The following is a 17,500-nucleotide window of genomic DNA, read 5'->3' on the forward strand; positions in this document are numbered from 1 at the left end:
ATTAACCGGCACACAGACACACGTACACATAAACCCAAATGCATACGCACATATCCTTGCAAGCATCTAACCTACACCATATTCATCGAGAAAAGTTGCCATCTCGCCAAAAAATTCAGGTAAGAAGGAAGAATTTTTAGCCACAAGGAGGAATTGGAAAGTGAAATTTTGACCAAGTCGAAGGAGAGAAAAGTGCGCTTCCAATTCGATTCAAAGAAAGAAAAATGTCCTTTTATTCAGGAAATGTTTTTTGAAAGCTTGAGCATATATTAATGGAAGCAGCCACTGCATACGTTGGTTGTAAAAATAGTGTTTATTGAAAGCATAAGCACATCAGTGGAGACGACGACTGTATAGGCTAAAAAAGGAGAGAAAAGAAAGAAAAAAAAAAAAAACGAGAGAACGAATATTGAGACAAAATACACTCATGTAAAATTTCAGATTTGGGTGATTTTATTTTCGCCGAGGGAAATGTCCTTCATAATCACAGGAAGCGAAATTAATGAAATCCAAGTTTACACACGCTATAAAAAGGCCATTTTCCCATATGTTCACACGCAATATGCCCGCTATCCTCTTAGGTTAACCGATTTTCTCGGTCTGTTTAGTACTGTTAAAAGCAGGGGATCTCGTGACGTAATCAGGACATACCTTTTAAAGACATCCACACATGCACGCACGCATTCTTACACTCTGTCAATTCAAAATTCATTTCTTCCGAACTGTTCACTGGAAGACCGCGAGACAGTGTCACTAAGACGCGGTAGGTATGTCTCTGACTCTTGATAAGTTTCAATAAAGCGACTATGTTTCCTTTCTTTTCCCTTCTGTTCTTTAACGAACACTAATTTGAATTCAATAAAAAATGGAGGACTGTTGCCCGTAAGGGGATCGAACCCTTAACACCCGCGTTGTTAACACGGCGCTCTAACCAACTGAGCCAACAGGCAAAGAATTACATTTCATACTGGATAGAGTGTAATGAATGATCAACACATTCTAAAAATTAGCTGAAGGTTCTAATTTATTATCATACGCCTTATTTTCACCTATTGATATACGGAGTCAAAATCAGAGAGGTTCAAACTGGTAGACATTATATTCAGGCCTTCGATCTTAGTCCATGTGAAAGGAAAATCATAAATGTTCCTATTGTATGGGCAATCAGGAGAGCTGACGAATTGTAGATTCCTCCAATACTTGATTTGTTGTTATGTCGAACGTAAATCAGATTCAATGAGGAAAATTCATGAACAGAAGAGGACAAATGGACAAATTCTAACGTTCTTTCCCCATCATAGTGTCATCTGGTGCGATACAGTTAACGCACGAATCCAGGGGTTCATTTTGAGCTCAGGGGGACCAGGGCATGTCGAGCTCGAGGGCCTCTCAGGATGATAGGAAAAGATTATATGGCAAATCATTATAATAACTAAAATGTAGGATGGATCACATTTCCTAAAATAAGTAGATAAATTAATGAATAAAAATTAAAATGCGGCTGACGAAAACTCCCAATTTCTTTACCATTTTCCTAAAACTTTTTGACAGGAAAAATAACTTTTACTTTACCTTCATATTTTGCGTCATCATTGCATTATCAATTCATTCATGATGATGATTTGTGAATGAACACTGTTTACTTATTTTTAAATATTTTACAATTATCAATTTATCAACTTATTCGATTGGAGGCCAGCCTGTAGAATTTCTGCCCCCCCCCCCCCACGGGTTATGAATTCGTTTTAATAATACTAATTTTGTATTTGTTTCTACACACAAACACATTCTCTCTCTCTCTCTCTCTCTCTCTCTCTCACATACATATATATGTATGTGTGTATGTATATTCATATATATAAATATCATATTTTGTAAATATACATTACATATTTATATATATAAATATATATATATGTATACATATATATATATATATATATATATATATATATATATATATATATATATATATATACATATCTTATGTATCTTTTATATATTGCATATATCATCTATACATATATCATATATATATATACATATATATATATATTATATATATGTAGATAGATATATAGATGGTAAGTGATAGAAAAAATATTTGTGCGAATGAAGAGAAAGACGCTTGTATAATGATAATGATAATAAAAATGCAGCCCCCGTACGTATATATATATATATATATATATATATATATATATATATATATATATATATATATATATATATATATATATATATATATATATATATGGTCGTTTATATTCATGATTCTTATTCCAAGAGAAAAAAAGTCGTCCTACAGTAAATCAATTCAAAATTGATTTCTTCCGAACGGTTCATCAGGAGATTGCGAGACAGTTACTAAGACGCGGTAGGTATGTCTCTGACTCTTGATGTCTCAATAAGGCGACTGTGTTTCCTCTCTCTTCCCTTCTGTTCCTTGTCGAACATTTATTCTAATTCGGTAAGAGATAGATTATCTAAAAAAACGCATTTGTGATTGACCCGTAAGGGGATCGAACCCTCGACACCGTGCTCTTAGCACGGCGCTCTAACCAACTGAGCTAACAGGTCATTGACGATTCCAGATAAGTTAGGATTTTATTAACAATCAACATTTTATTTGATTTGATGGAATTTCACTAACAAAGCACCTTTTTCCAAATATTACCCGAAGATCATTGTTCATTAAAAATGCTGAGAAACAGAGAGTAAGCTTTATACTTGCGTCATTTACAAAGTATGAAACAGATTTTTTTGTTGATTTATTTTTTATTTTTTTATTATTATTTTTATTTATTATTTTTTTTTTTTTGACAGTGAGTAACTACGACTTGAAGTGGGTGGGGGACCCGGCCTGTCGATTGCCAACCCCCCCCCCCCCGATTATAATGATATAAACACTTTTAAATTTGTTTTTCTTATATAAGAATGAATGTCCTTTACAATCAAGCAAGTAAAAAAAAAAGAAAAGAAAAAAAAGGCTATTCATTCATTCATTTACTGAATTGATTTATTGAAAGCGTAATCACATCAGTGGAGACGGTTGTCTATGGTAGAGAGAGAGAGAGAGAGAGAGAGAGAGAGAGAGAGAGAGAAAGAGAGAGGGAGAGAGAGAGAGAGAGAGAGAGAGAGAGAGAGAGAGAGAGAGAGAACGAATGAAGGAATATCGAGTCAAAACACAGTCCCGATTATTATGTGTGAATTTCGATTCTTTTCGCCGAGGTGAACGTTGTCCTTCATATATGGGTGTAATATATATGAATGTATTTATAGTATACATTTATACACACACGCATACACACACATATTTATATGTGTGTGTGTGTGTGTGTGTGTGTGTGTGTGTGTGTGTGTGTGTATGATTATTATTCGAAGAGCAAAAGCGTCGTCTTACAACAACAAAGAAATTCAAAATTCATTTCTTCCGAACTGTTCATTGGGAGACAGCGAGACAGTGTTTCGAAGACGCAGTAGGTATGTCTCTGATTCTTGAGAAGTTTCAGTAAGGCGACTGTTTCCTCTCTCTTCTCTTGTTCTTTACCAAACACTATTTATAATTCGATAAAAACTATATTATGTAAAATACACTGCCTGTTGGCCCGTAAGGGGATCGAACCCTCGACATCCGCGTTACTAGCACGACGCTCTAACCAACTGAGCTAACAGATCCATAAGTAAGGTTTCACTTCGATCGAATTTAATTAACAAAACAATTTGCAAAAAATATCTGAAGGGTCTAATTCATCATCAAGCGCCTTGTTTCGCCTAATAATACATGGAGTCAACCTCAAAATGAGTCAAACTGGTAGCCATTATCTCCAAGCCTTCGACCTCAGTCCATGTGAAAGGAAAATCATAAATTCTCAGACTGAATGGACAACCAGGAGAGAAACCGAAAGCAGATCTTCCAACACTTGTTCTTAACTCAAATCAGACTTAATGAGGGAAATTCCTGAACAAAAGAGCATTAGACAAATTTTAAAATTCTTTCCCCGTCGTAGTGCCATCGAGCTTGAGGGCCCTCGGCTTAATAAGAATAGATTATATTGCAAATTATTAAACTAAAATGTAGGATGTAACACATTTCCTTGAATAATTATATGAACAATAAATGAAAATAAAAATGCGACTGACGAATATCATTTCATTTTCTTCAAAACTTATTGACAAAAATAAGTACGATTTTCGGTTTGTAATATAGATCAAAGTTAAAAGTTATATTGTGATAATTGAACAGGTGTTAATAAGTGTCTCTTACTTTACTTACTTTTGTTTTAATCATCAAGGTGTTTTAGATCCATTTATGATTATATATATATATATATATATATATATATATATATATATATATATATGTGTGTGTGTGTGTGTGTGTGTGTGTGTGTGTGTGTGTGTGTGTGTGTGTATGTGTGTGTGTGTGTGTGTGTGTGTGTATGTGTGTGTGTGTATGTGTGTGTGTGTGTGTGTGTGTGTGTGTATGTATGCATGTATGTATACGCGTGGGTGTGTGCCTGTGATTGTCTGCAAAGGACTTTATATATATATATATATATATATATATATATATATATATAGTATCACTGTAGCCCCTTTGGTGGGGGGGGGGGGCACTACATAATCAACAGGCCGGGTCCCCCCCCACTCACCCACCCACCCTTAGCATAATTTAAAGACGATAATATTGAAATAATGAGAAGCATTAGTAAACGGTGTTGATGTAGGAAATATAATGTTGAATGGCTCTATAATCCCTTGATGATCCAAGAAATGTAGGCAAGGTAACAGGCTTTTATTGACACCTTTTCAGATATCGGAATATCATTTTTATCTCTGCTTTAGATTACAAAACGAAAATCAAAGTTACTCTTCCTGTCAAGATTTTTTTTTTCTTTTTTTTTTTTAATCTGATAGTTTCATACGTTCTAAATAACTCAAATATCAAACACAGATCTCGGTAACTTACAGGGAGACATGCAGGGAGATGTACACATAAACCCACATGCACACGCACACGCCCATGCACGCATCTGACCTACACCATATTTCTCGAGAAAAGTTCCCATCTCGTCAAAACTTCAGGAAAGAATGATGGATTTTTAGTCGTAAGGAGGGATTGGAAAGTGAAATTCGGACCAAAACCAAGGAGAGAAAAGTGTGCTTCCAATTCAGTTGAAAGCAAGAAAAATGTTCTAGTATTCAGGAAATGTTCTTTTGAAAGCTTAAGCATATATCCCTGGACACAGCTAAGGCTTGTGATAAATAAAGCATTTTCCATTTATTGAACTGATTCATCGAAAGCTCAAGACGTCGGGAGAAGGAACAGCCAGACAAGGTTCACTCGCGCGAAATTTCAGATTTGCGCGAATCTCGATTCTTTTGGCCGAGGTGAACGTTGTCCTTCATGCTCATAGAAAACGAAATTCATGAAATTCAAGTTCGATAAACAGGCCATTTTCACACACACGCGCATAAATAAATAAATAAATAAATAAATAAATAAATAAATAAATAAATAAATAAATAAATAAACAAATAAAAAATATATATATACTTATATAACATATATACATATATATGTGTGTGTGTATGAATATATGATTATTATTGCAAGAGAAATGACATCGTCTAACAATAACAAATCAGTTCAATCATTTCTTCCGAACTGTTCATTGGGAGACAGCGAGACAGTTACTAAGACGCGGTAGGTATGTCCCTGACTCTTGATAAGTTTCAATAAAGCGACTAAGTTTCCTTTCTCTTCCCTTCTGTTCCTTAACGAACACTAATTTGAATTCAATAAGAGATAGGTTAACTAAAAATACGAGACGTGTTGCCCGTAAGGGGATCGAACCCTTAACACCCGCCTTGTTAACACGGCGCTCTAACCAACTGAGCCAACAGGCAAAGAATTACATATTTTAATGGATAGAGTGTACTGAATGATCAACACCTCATTCTAAAAATTAGCTGAAGGTTCTAATTTATTATCATACGCCTTATTTTCACCTATTGATATACGGAGTCAAAATCAGAGAGGTTCAAACTGGTAGACATTATATTCAGGCCTTCGATCTTAGTCCATGTGAAAGGAAAATCATAAATGTTCCTATTGTATGGGCAATCAGGAGAGCTGACGAATTGTAGATTCATCCCGTACTTGATTTGTTGTCGAACGTAAATCAGATTCAATGAGGAAAATTCATGAACAGAAGAGGACAAATGGACAAATTCTACCGTTCTTTCCCCATCATAGTGTCATCTGGTGCGATACAGTTAACGCACGAATCCAGGGGTTCATTTTGAGCTCAGGGGGACCAGGGCATGTCGAGCTCGAGGGCCTCTCAGGATGATAGGAAAAGATTATATGGCAAATCATTATAGGAACTAAAATGTAGGATGCATCACATTTCATAAGATAAATAGATAAATTGAACTATGATTTTCAGTTTAAAACATAGACCATAGTTGAAAGGTATATTGCGATAATTAAACAGGTGTTAATAAACACCTTTTACTTTACCTTCATATTTTGCATCATCATTGCATTATCAATCCATTCATGATTATGATTTGTGAATGAACACTGTTTACTTTTTTTAATATTGTACAATTATCAATTTATTAACTTATTCGATTGGAGGCCAGCCTGTAGAATTTCTGCCCCCCCCCCACGGGTAATGAATTTGTTTTAATAATACTAATTTTCTATTTGTTTCCACACACACACTCTCTCTCTCTCTCACACACACATACATATACATGTATGTATGTATATGCATAAATATAATCATATATTGTATATATTAATATATATATATATATATATATATATATATATATATATATATATATGCATATCTTATGTATATCTTATATATTCCATATACCATATATATTACATATATATATTATATATGTAGATAGATATGTAGATGGTGTGATAGAATAATATTTGTACGAATGAAGACAAAGACGCTTGTATAATAATAATAATAACGCAGCCCCCCATACGTATATATGTATATATATATGTATATGTGTGTGTGTGTGTGTGTGTGTGTGTGTGTGTGTGTGTGTGTGTGTGTGTGTGTGTGTGTGTGTGTGTGTGTGTGTGTTCGTTTATATTCATGATTCTTATTCCAAGAGAAAAAAAAATCGTCCTACAGTAAATCAATTCAAAATTGATTTCTTCCGAACGGTTCATCAGGAGATTGCGAGACAGTTACGAAGACGCGGTAGGTATGTCTCTGACTCTTGATGTCTCAATAAGGCGACTGTGTTTCCTCTCTCTTTCCTTCTGCTCCTTGTCGAACATTTATTCTAATTCGGTAAGAGATAGATTATCTAAAAAATAGCATTTGTGATGACCCGTAAGGGGATCGAACCCTCGACACCGTGTTCTTAGCACGGCGCTCTAACCAACTGAGCTAACAGGTCGTTGACGATACTATATAAGTTAGGATTTTATTAACAATCAACATTTTATTTGATTTGATGGAATTTCACTAACAAAGCACCTTTTTCCAAATATTACCAGATGATCATAGTTCATTAAAAATGCTGAGAAATAGAGAGTAAGCTTTATACTTGCGTCATTTACAAAGTATGAAACAGATTTTTTTGTTGATTTTTTTTTTTTTTTTTTTTTTTTTTTTGACTGAGTTGAAGTGGATTGGGGACCCGGCCTGTCGATTGCCTAGCCCCCCCCCCCCCCGATTATAATGATATAAACACTTTTAAATTTGTTTTTCTTATATAAGAATGAATGTCCTTTACAATCACACACACACATACATACATATATATATATATATATATATATATATATATATATATATATATATATGTCAAGCTGAATAGATAAATAACATTATTCGTGACGCAAAACGCGCGATTTCCGTGAAGCAGTTAACGGGAATACGAGACTTCGAGCAGGAAAGGCGAGCACATCATGAGGCGAATCATTTGCAAAAGGAAATCACATCCAAACCAACCGACTTCTTACCGTGCGTCGCCGAATTTCCGACTTTCTTGAAATCCTTCGAATGCTTCGTAGGATCACCAGAAAAGGTTCGAAACGTTCCGCTCATTTGCAGCTCATAATGCGACTGTTTATCTTTGTGTGTGTACACATTACTGTGTCTGTCTGTATTCATGTGTGTGTGTGTGTGTGTGTGTGTGCGCATATATGTGCACAAGTGTTTGATGAGGTTAGATTCTGGTCCAATCTGAGTAAATCTAAGGACGATGCGCCGCTTTTAAGTAGCCTCCAGAGGAAAAGAAAATCTGTGATAAATAAGGAAAACAGATTCTGCTCAAACGCGAGCTTCAAGTCTTTACTTTTCTGTGTATTGATAATTTTTCTCACTTGATTTCAGAGCCATTCTTCTTTAGGAAATGATAGAAGAAAACTGTGCTAATAAAAACACACCCTGGCCTTATCTTATATTTGCAAGCATTCGCACACAGTCTACATAACTTCTCTTCCCAAATACATACAGAGAGAATGTCGGTATACAAGCAGCCACAACCACCGACACAGAGACACACGTACACATAAACACACATGCATACGCACATACCAATGTACGTATCTGACCTACACCATATTTCTCGAGAAAAGTTCCCATTTCGTCAAAGATTCAGGGAAGAATGACGAAGTTTTTTCATAAGGAGGGATTGGAAAGTGAGATTTTGACCAAAACCAAGGAGAGAAAGTTTCCAATTCAGTTCAAAAAAGGAAAATGTTCTTTTGAAATCTTAAGCATATATTTCTTATTAACATACTGGAGACAGCTACAGAGCAAGTGAAAAAAGAAGCTATTCACATTCATTAATTTATTGAATTGATTTATTGAAAGCGTAATCATATCAGTGGAAATGGTTATCAATGGTTGAGAGAAAGAGAAAGAGAGAGAGAAACGAGTGAAGGAATATTGAGTCAAAACACAGTCCCGAATAAAAGGTTTGTGTAAATTTCGGTTCTTTTCGCCGAGGTGAACGTTGTCCTTCATATATGGGTGTAATATATATGAATGTATTTATAGTATACATTTACACACACACACACACATATTACAACAATAAAGAAATTCAAAATTCATTTCCTCCAAACTGTTTATTGGGAGACAGCGAGACAGTATTTCGAAGACGCAGTAGGTATGTCTCTGATTCTTGAGAAGTTTCAGTAAGGCGACTGTTTCCTCTCTCTTCTCTTGTTCTTTACCAAACACTATTTATAATTCGATAAGAACTATATTATGTAAAATATATCATATATTGGCCCGTAAGGGGATCGAACCCTCGACATCCGCGTTAACAGCACGGCGCTCTAACCAACTGAGCTAACAGATCGATAACTATAAGTTTCACTTCGAATTTAATTGACAAAACTATTTGCAAAAAATATCTGAAGAGTCTAATTCATCATCAAGCGTCTTGTTTCGCCTAATAATACATGGAGTCAACCTCAAAATGAGTCAAACTGGTAGCCATTATCTTCAAGCCTTCGACCTCAGTCCATGTGAAAGGAAAATCTTAAATTCTCAGACTGAATGGACAACCAGGAGAGAAACCGAAAGCAGATCTTCCAACACTTGTTCTTAACTCAAATCAGACTTAATGAGGGAAATTCCTGAACAAAAGAGCATTAGACAAATTTTAAAATTCTTTCCCCGTCGTAGTGTCATCGAGCTTGAGGGCCCTCGGCTGAATAAGAATAAATTATATTGCAAATTATTAAACTAAATTGTTGGATGGAACACATTTCCTTGAATAACTATATGAACAATAAATGAAAATAAAAATGCGACTCAGTTCATTTTTTTCTAAACTTATTGACAAGAATAAGTACGACTTTAGGTTTGTAATATAGATCAAAGTTAAAATTTATATTGTGATAATTGAACAGGTGTTGATAAATGCCTCTTACCTTCTTAGTTTTGTTTTAATCATCAAGGTGTTTTAGATCCATTTATGATTATATATATATATATATATATATATATATATATATATATATATATATATATATATGTGTGTGTGTGTGTGTGTGTGTGTGTGTGTGTGTGTGTGTGTGTGTGTGTGTATGTATGTATGCATGTATGTATGGGTGTGGGTGTGTGCTTGTGAGTGTCTGCAAAGTTCTTTTTCTATATATATAGTATCACTATAGCCCCTTTGGTGTGGGGGGACTACATAATCGACAGGCCGCCCCCCCCCCTTAGCATAATCTAAAGACTTGATAATAGTGAAATAATGAGAAGCATTAGTAAACGGTGTTGATGTAGGAAATATAATGTTGAATGGCTCTATAATCCCTTGGTGATCCAAGAAATGTAGGCAAGGTAACAGGCATTTATTGACACCTTTTCAGATATCGGAATATATATATTTTTTTTCTCTGCTTTAAATTAGAAAACGAAAATCAGTTACTCTTACTGTCAAAAAGTAAGTTTTTTTTTCTATCTGATAGGTTCATACGTTCTAAATAACGCAAATAACAAGCTTTCTCTCCATTTCTCATTATTTTCCTAAAGAATTAGAGAATCTTCCGTTATCATTTGTAAAAAAGAGCTGATTGTTGGCGAAATTCTCTCAGACTGAACAAGACATCCATCGGCCTGTCGGTCGGACGCCGTGCGACTAAGGCGGACGTCGAGGGTCGACCAATTTGCGAAATTTTATACTTGTCAATTAATGAAGTTGTGCGAAGGGGGGAGGGGGAGTGAATGGGGGGGGGGGCATGGCCTGTCGATTTCCTCATGTCCCCCCCATACACACACACACATGGATTATGAATTAGTTTTAATGAGAAAATAAATTTTTATGTTTTTTCAGTTCTTATAAAAGTTATTTGAGCACACAAACATCTATCTATCTATATACATATAGATAGATAATTAAATATATATACATACATATGTATACAGTTATATCTACATATATGTATGTGTGTGTGTGTTTGTCTGTGTGTATGCATAAGCGTACAGAAATAAATAGATAAATAAGTAGATTAGTGAGTAATAGAGAAAACAGTAATTCGTATGGAGACAAAGACCTTTTTACATTCAAAAACGCACCCAAGCTTTACACTATATTTGTATACTTGCAAGCATTCGCACACAGATCTCGGTAACTTACCGGGAGACATGCAGGGAGATGTACACATAAACCCACATGCATACGCACACGCCCATGCACGCATCTGACCTACACCATATTTCTCGAGAAAAGTTCCCATCTCGTCAAAACTTCAGGAAAGAATGATGAATTTTTAGTCGTAAGGAGGGATTGGAAAGTGAAATTTGGACCAAAACCAAGGAGAGAAAAGTGTGCTTCCAGTTCAGTTGAAAGCAAGAAAAATGTTCTAGTATTCAGGAAATGTTCTTTTGAAAGCTTAAGCATAACTTCTCTTCGCAAACACAGATAAAATGTCGGTAAACAAGCAGCCACATTAACCGGCACACAGACACACGTACACATAACCCAAATGCATACGCACATATCCTTGCAAGCATCTAACCTACACCATATTCATCGAGAAAAGTTGCCATCTCGCCAAAAAATTCAGGTAAGAAGGAAGAATTTTTAGTCACAAGGAGGAATTGGAAAGTGAAATTTTGACCAAGTCGAAGGAGAGAAAAGTGTGCTTCCAATTCGATTCAAAGAAAGAAAAATGTCTTTTTATTCAGGAAATGTTTTTTGAAAGCTTGAACATATATCAATGGAAGCAGCCACTGCATACGTTGGTTGTGAAAATAGAGAATTTTTTTATTTATCTATTCATTAAATTGTTTATTGAAAGCTTAAGTATATGCTAAAAAGAAAGAAAGAAAGAACGAGAGAAGGAATTTTAAGACAAAATACACTCGTAAAATTTCAGATTTGGGTGATTTTATTTTCGCCGAGGGAAATGTCCTTCATAATCACAGGAAGCGAAATTAATGAAATCCAAGTTTACACACGCTATAAAAAGGCCATTTTCCCATATGTTCACACGCAATATGCCCGCTATCCTCTTAGGTTAACCGATTTTCTCGCAGTCTGTTTAGTGCTGTTAAAAGCAGGGGATCTCGTGACGTAATCAGGACATACCTTTTAAAGACATCCACACATGCACGCACGCATTCTTACACTCTGTCAATTCAAAATTCATTTCTTCCGAACTGTTCATTGGGAGACCGCGAGACAGTGTCACTAAGACGCGGTAGGTATGTCTCTGACTCTTGATAAGTTTCAATAAAGCGACTAAGTTTCCTTTCTTTTCCCTTCTGTTCTTTACCGAACACTAATTTGAATTCAATAAAAAATGGAGGACTGTTGCCCGTAAGGGGATCGAACCCTTAACACACGCGTTGTTAACACGGCGCTCTAACCAACTGAGCCAACAGGCAAAGAATTACATTTCATAATGGATAGAGTGTACTGAATGATCAACACCTCATTCTAAAAATTAGCTGAAGGTTCTAATTTATTATCATACGCCTTATTTTCACCTATTGATATACGGAGTCAAAATCAGAGAGGTTCAAACTGGTAGACATTATATTCAGGCCTTCGATCTCCATGTGAAAGGAAAATCATAAATGTTCCTATTGTATGGGCAATCAGGAGAGCTGACGAATTGTAGATTCATCCCGTACTTGATTTGTTGTTGTCGAACGTAAAGCAGATTCAATGAGGAAAATTCCTGAACAGAAGAGGACAAATGGACAAATTCTAACGTTCTTTCCCCATCATAGTGTCATCTGGTGCGATACAGTTAACGCACGAATCCAGGGGTTCATTTTGAGCTCAGGGGGACCAGGGCATGTCGAGCTCGAGGGCCTCTCAGGATGATAGGAAAAGATTATATGGCAAATAATTATAGAAACTAAAATGTAGGATGGATCACATTTCCTAAAATAAATAGATGAATTGATGAATAGAAAATAAAAGGCGGTCGAGGAAAGCTTCCAATTTCTTTTCCATTTTCCTTAAACTTTTTGACAGGAAAATAACAACGATTTTCAGTTTAAAACATAGACCATAGTTCAAAGGTATATTGCGATAATTAAACAGGTGTTAATAAACACCTTTTACTTTACCTTCATATTTTGCATCATCATTGCATTATCAATCCATTCATGATTATGATTTGTGAATGAACACTATTTGTTTATTTTTAAATATTTTACAATTATCAAGTTATCAACTTATTCGATTGGAGGTCATCCTGTAGAATTTCTGCCCCCCCCCCCCCCCATAAACACGGGTTATGAATTCGTTCTAATAATATTAATTTTCTATTTGTTTCCACACACACACACTCTCTCTCTCTCTCTTACACACACACATACTCTCTCTCTCTCTCACACACACACACACACATACTCTCTCTCTCACACACACACACATCCATATATATGCATGTATGTATATGCATAAATATAAATATCATATATATATATATATATATATATATATATATATATATATATATATATATATTTATATGTATATCTTCTGTATATCTTATATATTGCATATACCATATATATTACATATATATGTATTATATATGTAGATAGATATGTAGATGGTAAGTGGTAGAAAAAAATATTTGTACGAATGAAGACAAAGACGCTTGTATAATAATGATAATAATAATAATAATAATAACGCAGCCCCCCATGCGTATATATGTATATATATATATGTATATATATATGTGTGTGTGTGTGTGTGTTCGTTTATATTCATGATTCTTATTCCAAGAGAAAAAAAAGTCGTCCTACAGTAAATCAATTCAAAATTGATTTCTTCCGAACGGTTCATCAGGAGATTGCGAGACAGTTACTAAGACGCGGTAGGTATGTCTCTGACTCTTGATGTCTCAATAAGGCGACTGTGTTTCCTCTCTCTTCCCTTCTGTTCCTTGTCGAGCATTTATTCTAATTCGGTAAGAGATAGATTATCTAAAACAAGATGATGAATTGGCCCGTAAGGGGATCGAACCCTCGACATCCGCGTTATGAACACGGCGCTCCAACCAACTGAGCTAACAGGACGGTATGTGTAGCAAACAAGATGATAGGATTTCATTAACAACTACCGTGTGATTTCATTTGATGGAATTTCACTAACCAAGAGCACCTTTTTCCAAATATTACCCGAAGATCATAGCTCATGAAAATGCTGAAAAATAGAGAGTAAGCTTTATATTTGCGTCATTTACAAAGTATGAAACTCAGATTTTTACATTTATTTTTCTTATTGACAGAAGGAGTAACTACGACTTGAAGTGGGTGGGGGACCCGGCCCGTCGATTGCCTAGCCCCCCCCCCCCCCCGATTATAATGCTATAAACACTTTTAAATTTGTTTTTCTTATATAAAATTGAATGTCCTTTACAGATATCACACACACACACAGACACACGCACGGACACAGACACACACACACACACACACACACACACACACACACACACACACACACACATATATATATATATATATATATATATATATATATATATATATATATATATATATATATATATATGTCAAGCTGAATAGATAAACAACATTATTCGTGACGCAAAACGCGCGATTTCCGTGAAGCAGTTAACGGGAATACGAGACTTCGAGCAGGAAAGGCGAGCACATCATGAGGCGAATCATTTGCAAAAGGAAATCACATCCAAACCAACCGACTTCTTACCGTGCGTCGGCGAATTTCCGACTTTCTTGAAATCCTTCGAATGCTTCGTAGGATCACCAGAAAAGGTTCGAAACGTTCCGCTCATTTGCAGCTCATAATGCGACTGCTTATTTTTGTGTATAATATATAAGATGTATATAATATATAAAATATATATAATATATATTATATATATGAAATATATATTATATATATGAAATATATATTATATATATAAATTATATATATATATATTATATATATGATATATTATATACATTATATATATATAATATAAATATATTATATATATATTATATATATATACTTATATATTATATATATATAATGTATATAATATATAAAATATAAAGCTTACTCTTTTTTCTCAGCATTTTTCATGAGCTATGATCTTCTGGTAATATTTGGAAAAAGGTGCTTTGTTAGTGAAATTCCATCAAATCAAATAAAATGTTGATTGTTAATAAAATCCTAACTTATCTGGAATCGTCAACGATCTGTTAGCTCAGTTGGTTAGAGCGCCGTGCTAAGAATACGATGTCGAGGGTTCGATCCCCTTACGGGCCAAGTTGAAAAGGTTTTTATGATTATCTATCTCTTACCGAATTAGAATAAATGTTCGACAAGGAACAGAAGGGAAGAGAGAGGAAACAAAATCGCCTTTTTTAAACGTATCAAGAGTCAGGGACATACCTTCTGCGTCTTAGTAACTGTCTCGCTGTCTCCCAATGAACAGTTCGGAAGAAATGAATTTTGAATTGATAGAGTGTAAGAATGCGTGCGTGCATGTGTGGATGTCTTTAAAAGGTATGTCCTGATTACGTCACGAGATCCCCTGCTTTTAACAGTACTAAACAGACTGCGAGAAAATCGGTTAACCTAAGAGGATAGCGGGCATATTGCGTGTGAACATATGGGAAAATGGCCTTTTTATAGCGTGTGTAAACTTGGATTTCATTAATTTCGCTTCCTGTGATCATGGAGGACATTTTTCTTGACGAAAATTAATTTACACAAATCTGAAATTTCACGTGTACTTTGTCTCAATATTCCTTCTCTCGTTCTTTCTTTTTCTTTCTTTCTTTTTAGCATATAAAGTCGATGTCTCCACTGATGTGTTTAAGCTTTCAATAAACAATTTAATGAATAGATGAATGAAAATTAAAAAATCTCGATTTTCTCAACCAACGTATGCAGTGGCTGGTTCCATTGATATATGTTCAAGCTTTCAAAGAACATTTCCTGAATAAAAGGGCATTTTTTCTTTCTTTGAATCGAATTGGACACACTTTTCTCTCCTTCGTTGTGGTGAAATTTCACTTTCCAATCCCTCCTTACGACTAAAAATTCATCACGAGATGGCAACATTTCTCGAGAAATATGGTGTAGGTTAGATGCGTGCATGGGTATGTGCGTATGAATGTGGGTTTATGTGTATGTGATTTTTTTTTTCTTTTTTAAATTCATCTATTCATTAAATTGTTTATTGAAAGCTGAAGCACATCAATGGAGACGACGACTGTATATGCTAAAAAGAAGGAAAGAAAGAAAGAACGAGAGGAGGAATTTGAAGACAAAGTACACTCGTAAAATTTCAGATTTGTGTAAATTAATTTCGTCAAGGGAAATATCCTTCATAATCACAGGAAGCGAAATTAATGAAATCCAAGTTTACACACGCTATAAAAAGGCCATTTTCCCATATGTTCACACGCAATATGCCCGCTATCCTCTTAGGTTAACTGATTTTCTCGCAGTCTGTTTAGTGCTGTTAAAAGCAGGGGATCTCACGACGTAATCAGGACATACCATTTAAAGACATCCACACATGCACGCACGCATTCTTACACTCTATCAGTTCAAAATTCATTTCTTCCGAACTGTTCATTGGGAGACAGCGAGACGCAGAAGGTATGTCACTGACTCTTGATAAGTTTAAAAAAGGCGATTATGTTTCTTCTCTCTTCCCTTCTGTTCCTTGTCGAACATTTATTCTAATTCGGTAAGAGATAGATTATCTAAAATGATCAATACTTAGACCGTAAGGGGATCGAACCCTTGACATCCGCGTTATCAACACGGCGCTCTAACCAACTGAGCTAACAGGACGATTTCAAATAATTTGCATTCTCACAGTACATTAATTCAAAATTCAATTCTTCCGAACTGTTCATTGAGAGACTAAGACGCGGTAGGTATGTCTCTGATTCTTGACGTTTCAATAAGGCGACTATGTTTCCTCTCTCTTCCCTTCTCTTCTTTACCGAACACTAATTAAATTCAATAAGTGATGTATTACCTAAAAGTTAAATTTTACTGGTCCGTACGTCTTATTTTCACCTATTGATATACGAAGTCAAAATGAGAGTGATTCAAACTGGCAGACATTATTTTCAAGCCGATCTTAGCCCATGTGAAAGGGAAGTCAGAAATGTTCATACTGTTTGGACAATCAGGAGAGCTGACCAAGTGTAGATTCGTCCAATACTTGATTTGTTGTTATGTCGAACGAAAATCAGGAAAATTAATAATACATTTTGTCATCGCAATATAACTTTTAACTATGGTCTACATCAGAAACCAAAAATCATTATTCTTAGTCAGTTTTATATTTATAGATTCATTTAAGGAAATTCCTGAACAGAAGAGGACAAATGGACAAATTCTAACGTTCTTTCCCCATCATAGTGTCATCTGGAGCGATACAGTTAACGCACGAATCCAGGGGTTCATTTTGAGCTCAGGGGGACCAGGGCATGTCGAGCTCGAGGGACTCTCAGCGTAA

General features: G+C 35.1%; 8 non-coding genes across 8 annotated transcripts; all 8 read right to left on the reverse strand.

Moving 5' to 3' along the window:
- Window positions 1–876: 876 nt before the first annotated feature.
- On the reverse strand, window positions 877–950 carry TRNAV-AAC (transfer RNA valine (anticodon AAC)). Its single transcript has one exon. It is a non-coding gene; the product is annotated as a tRNA-Val (tRNA).
- Window positions 951–2,507: 1,557 nt separating this feature from the next.
- TRNAL-AAG (transfer RNA leucine (anticodon AAG)) lies at window positions 2,508–2,580 on the reverse strand. Its single transcript has one exon. It is a non-coding gene; the product is annotated as a tRNA-Leu (tRNA).
- A 1,024-nt stretch (window positions 2,581–3,604) lies between these two features.
- TRNAT-AGU (transfer RNA threonine (anticodon AGU)) lies at window positions 3,605–3,679 on the reverse strand. The gene has a single exon. It is a non-coding gene; the product is annotated as a tRNA-Thr (tRNA).
- Window positions 3,680–5,839: 2,160 nt separating this feature from the next.
- On the reverse strand, window positions 5,840–5,913 carry TRNAV-AAC (transfer RNA valine (anticodon AAC)). Its single transcript has one exon. It is a non-coding gene; the product is annotated as a tRNA-Val (tRNA).
- A 1,460-nt stretch (window positions 5,914–7,373) lies between these two features.
- Window positions 7,374–7,446, reverse strand: TRNAL-AAG (transfer RNA leucine (anticodon AAG)). The gene has a single exon. It is a non-coding gene; the product is annotated as a tRNA-Leu (tRNA).
- Window positions 7,447–9,289: 1,843 nt separating this feature from the next.
- On the reverse strand, window positions 9,290–9,363 carry TRNAN-GUU (transfer RNA asparagine (anticodon GUU)). The gene has a single exon. It is a non-coding gene; the product is annotated as a tRNA-Asn (tRNA).
- A 2,967-nt stretch (window positions 9,364–12,330) lies between these two features.
- On the reverse strand, window positions 12,331–12,404 carry TRNAV-AAC (transfer RNA valine (anticodon AAC)). The gene has a single exon. It is a non-coding gene; the product is annotated as a tRNA-Val (tRNA).
- Window positions 12,405–16,750: 4,346 nt separating this feature from the next.
- Window positions 16,751–16,824, reverse strand: TRNAI-GAU (transfer RNA isoleucine (anticodon GAU)). The gene has a single exon. It is a non-coding gene; the product is annotated as a tRNA-Ile (tRNA).
- Between the last annotated feature and the right edge of the window lie 676 nt (window positions 16,825–17,500).

The sequence above is a fragment of the Penaeus vannamei genome, chromosome 9 (genome assembly GCF_042767895.1).
Source record: "Penaeus vannamei isolate JL-2024 chromosome 9, ASM4276789v1, whole genome shotgun sequence".
NCBI classification, from domain to species: Eukaryota; Metazoa; Arthropoda; class Malacostraca; order Decapoda; family Penaeidae; genus Penaeus; species Penaeus vannamei.